Genomic DNA, 4909 nt, shown 5'->3' with positions numbered 1-4909 from the left:
AGAGATCGAGGCCAGCCTGACCAACATGCTGAAACCCTGTCTCTACTAAAAATAGAAAAATTAGCTGGGCGTGGTGGCACACGCCTGTAGTCCCAGCTACTTGGAAGGCTGAGGCAGGAGAATTGCTTGAACCTGGGAGGTGGAGGTTGCAGTGAGCTAAGATCGCACCACTGTACTCCAGTCTGGTGACAGAGTGAAACTCCATCTCAAGAAAAAAATAAAATAAAATAAAATAAATAAAGTTTAAAAACCATGTTTTACCAAATAAAGACACATTTTATCTGTCATGTTAAAAATGTATTTTTAAACATTATAAGAGGATAACAATGTTTCAAATACTGTGTTTTTGTCATAAACTTGGTTGAATGACACCAAAAATATATGATTTTTGTGCTGTTTTTGTCACTTAATTTGTCAATCATAAGCATAAGAACTTTGAGACTTAACCGCATGTTCCGGACCCAGCACAGTACGTGGGAGAAGCCAATGTACTATAGGGCTTTTACTTAAAGCTTGGGAAACCTGGAATTTCTGGTGCAGACTGTAACAATATGAAAAACACTAAAAGGTCAGGTGTTGCTTATGGTTCCATGACTACCCACACAGTAAACAAGTTTGCTTACAAATTAACAGAAAATATTTTAATCCAAAAGCTGCCATGATCTCCAAAATTTTTCCAGAGAAAATGACAAGGGAGTTGGCTACAGTTAGGTGACTTAAAATGAATACTGTAGACTGAACTTTACACCCCCTAAAAATTTTACATAGAATAAGAGAAAAATCTCTCCAAATTGTAACATCAACATGGAAAAAAATATTATTCCAAATTTCAAACCCACAAAGTTCGTTTTATTATTTTGCAACACTTCACATTTACATGTAAAACTAAAAAAGAAAAAACTGCATGGAAACATAAGATGTGCTATAAGTGTATCATAAAAAATTAAATTTAAAATTCTTCACTCACCATTAACTCTTAAGAATTTCTAAGACATATTTTCTAGCAAATTTTATATATGCCACGATTTGTGTAAGAAACTAACAAAACTTTTCTTTTACACACATAGGAAAACAATGCTAACTGATTTAATCCTCTCATCTGTGGACAGTGTATGCCTATTATAGTAATTAACTGATCTCAACGTTATATTAATAAACAAATTCTCCAGTTAAAACCAATTTTTTAGTGCATTAAAAAATACCAACTTTCTCATCAGAACCTACAAAATACCATGTGAAATGACATGGCATGAAGACAACAGTGAGTAAACTGTAATCATAACACAGAAAAAGGAGAAGGGCTGTAATGCATACATAGTTGGAATACAATAAAATGACAAACAAAACAAGATAATTAGAATAGAAGCAGAATTTGTTTAAATTCAGCAAAATTCAGCTTTGCAGCCTGTAATAAATGTTCTTTTCACAAGAAGAGTTAATGTTATTTCTTCACAATTCGTATTTTCCATCTCTGACTTGAAGTTACAAACTAACTCCAGCAGAAATATTTATGGCTTATTATGGAGCGTCTGTTACACAGCAAGCACTTTCATGTTTTTTTGCTACACTTATATTAAAAAAAATCCTCATGACTTATAAAGCCTCCCCAGTATTTACCTGAAAAAATCGGTTCAATAGTTAAATTTACTTGTGTCAATTATAAAAATGAAACAATAACTAAAGAATAGTAAGCTTGGCCAGGTGCGGTGGCTCATGCCTGTAATCCTAGCACTTTGGGAGGCTAAGGTGGATGGATCACCTGAGGTCAAGAGTTTGAGACCAGCCTGCCCAACATGGTGAAATCCTATCTCTACTAAAAATATAAAAAGTTAGCCAGGTGTGGTGGCACATGCCTGTGATCCCAGCTACTTGGGAGGCTGAGAATCACTTGAATCTGGGAGGTGGGGGTTGCAGTGAGTTGAGATCATGCCATTGCACTCCAGCCTGGGCAATAAGAGTGAAACTCTGTCTCACAAAAAAGAAAGAAGGAGAGGGGGAGACAGACAGAGAGAGAGAGAGAGAGAGAAAGAGAGAAAGAGAGAAAGAAAGGAAAGAAAAAAGGAAAGAAAGGAAAGAAAGGAAAGAAAGAGAGAAAGGAAAAAAGGAAAGAAAAAAAGGAAAGAAAGGAAAGAAAGAGAGAGAAAGAAAGAAAAAGAAAGAAAGAAAGAATGAAAGAAAAAGAAAGAATAGTAGGCTTATACAGGGTTCTGCAATTAAATGGAATATTCTAACTAAAAACATAATACACTAATTTTGGAATTACATCTAAAAATTATTTTGTGTGCACTACTACATTTCATTAAAATCATTCATATAATCCCTTACCAGCTCATATAATGAGTACTTTATATACTATATAACAAATAAATTATAACATACAAGATAATTATGAGTCTAGCATGAGTACCAGGCAAGTAAAACAGAGAAATTGCATGGGGAGATTCTGAACCATAAGCCATAATATTTTACAGTAATGAATTCAATAGAAAGCAGAGATCATAGATTTGTTTCCAGCATTTTTGAAGTTTTTAGTTTGCTAGTAAATTAGCTTATGAAAATGCTTTGTTTCAATATTGCTTTTTACTCTGAAAATAAGTACAAACTCATACTTACACAAACACACTTCATAATTTACTTTCACCTAACATTTATCTTTATAGTAATATATATATATATGTTTATGTAAATAAAAATTAAAAGTCTGTGTTTTCAGGAGAGGGCACATGTTCATAGAAAAATATAATAAAATTTAAAAAACTATTTAGGACTCAGAAATGTATAAATTTTATGTATATGTCTATGTAATTTTTATTATGACCTAAAATGACCTGGTAGTCACTAACAGTTTAATTGTACATTTTAATATAACTAGAAGTATACAATTGGATGTTTGCAATACAAAGGATAAATGCTAGAGGTGATGGACACCTGATTCCCCCAGATGTGATTATTATAGATTGTATGCCTGTGTCAAAACATAACATAGGACGGGCGCAGTGGCTCACCACTGTAATCTCAGCACTTTGGGAGGCTGAGGCGTGTGGATCACCTGAGGTCAGGAGTTTGAAACCAGCCTGGCCAACATGATGAAACCCCATCTCTACTAAAAATACAAAAAAATTAGCCAGGCATGGTGGTACATGCCTGTAGTCCCAGCTACTTGGGAGGCTGAGGCAGGAGAATCACTTGAACCCCAGAGGTGGAGGTTGCATTGAGCTGAGATCATGCCACTGCACTCCAGCCTGGGTGACAGAGTGAAAAACAAAACAAAACAAAACTAAACTAAAACTAAAACTAAAAAACGTAACATATATGGCATAAATATATGCACATACTATGTACCCATAAAAATTAAGAAATATAAACTTAAATAAAAAGAAATAAAAATTTAAGTGATGGAAACAATGTTCTTTAACTTATTTGCAGTTTAAAGCCACTAGCAAAAGAGATTACTGGAGATATTATTCCACTATTTTACCAAATCACATACTGTTACTATCTTTTACCTGCACTCTTGAGTAAGGTGGAATAGGTGAATGTTAGTGGCATAATAACACTTTATTGAATGCACAATAGTCTTAACATGTTAAAAAATGTACAATTAAAGAATTAAGTTCACACATAATCTAAAAATTTTTAAATGTACTCCATTTTACTGCATAAAAGTACAATTAGTAAACTGGTATTTAATTACTTTTTGTTTTTTTTTTTTGAGATGGAGTCTTGCTCTATCACCCAGGCTGGAATGCAGTGGCGCGATCTTGGTTCACTGCAGCCTCTGCCTCCCAGGTTCCAGTGATTCTCCTGCTTCCGCCTCCCCAGAACCTGGGATTACAGGCACACACCACCATGCCTGGCTAATTTTTGTATTTTTAATAGAGGCAGGGTTTCACCATGTTGGCCAGGCTTGTCTCTAACTCCTGACCTCAGGTGATCCACCCACACTGGCCTCCCAAAGTGTTGGGATTACAGGCATGAGCCACTGTGCCCAGCCCCTTTAATTTAAACTAAAATTAAAAATGCTTTTCTCTCACTATAATGCAGAATATTACTCTGAACACCTACCTCATCACTCAGTATTATAAATTAACCACCAAGAGCCTAGATTTTCATTATAAATCTTACGCTTTAATGCCCTTATTCTTCTACAGAAAAAAATCAGTGTTTACCTAACAATAAAGAATCTCGTATCTCTGACACAGCAACAATTCATTACATGCTTTCACAATAGGAATGAAAAAACAGAATAATGTAATTTGAGAGTTGAATTCATCATTATTTACTTGTCAAATAATCTGCAATCTTTTTAAAAGAAAAAGTATACTTTTAATGTAATTATAACTCCCTTAAAAATCTTCTACTCCTGTTTTTTTGTTTTGTTTTTTACTTTTTGAGGCGGAGTTTTACTCCTGTTGCCCAGGCTGGAATGCAATGGTGTGATCTTGGCTCACCACAACCTCTTCCTTCCGGGTTCAAGTGATTTTCCTGCCTCAGCCTCCCAAGTAGCTGGGATTACAGGCATGCGCCACCCCACCCGGCTAATTTTGTTTTGTTTTTTGTTTTTTTAGTAGAGACGGGGTTTCACTGTGTTAGCCAGGATGGTCTCTATCTCCTGACCTCGTGATCCGCCCGCCTTGGCCTCCCAAAGTGCTGGGATTACAGGCATGAGCCAACGCGCCCGGCCGTAATTTTGTATTTTTAATAGAGATGGGGTTTTTCCAAGTTGATCAGGCAGGTCTCAAACTCCTGACCTCAGGTCGGCCTCCCAAAGTGCTGGGATTACAGGTGTGAGCCACTGTATCTGGCCTTACTCTTTTTACAGTTATACACAAATAATCTAACAACTTGAGTTATATTTTCTATACTGAACACTCTGATTTAGTGTAATGTCTAAGGTGTCAGTAACTTA

Source organism: Mandrillus leucophaeus, unplaced genomic scaffold, assembly GCF_000951045.1.
Source record: "Mandrillus leucophaeus isolate KB7577 unplaced genomic scaffold, Mleu.le_1.0 Scaffold969, whole genome shotgun sequence".
Taxonomy (NCBI): Eukaryota; Metazoa; Chordata; class Mammalia; order Primates; family Cercopithecidae; genus Mandrillus; species Mandrillus leucophaeus.
The sequence above is the reverse complement of the archived record's forward strand: the minus strand, read 5'-3'. Positions refer to the sequence as shown.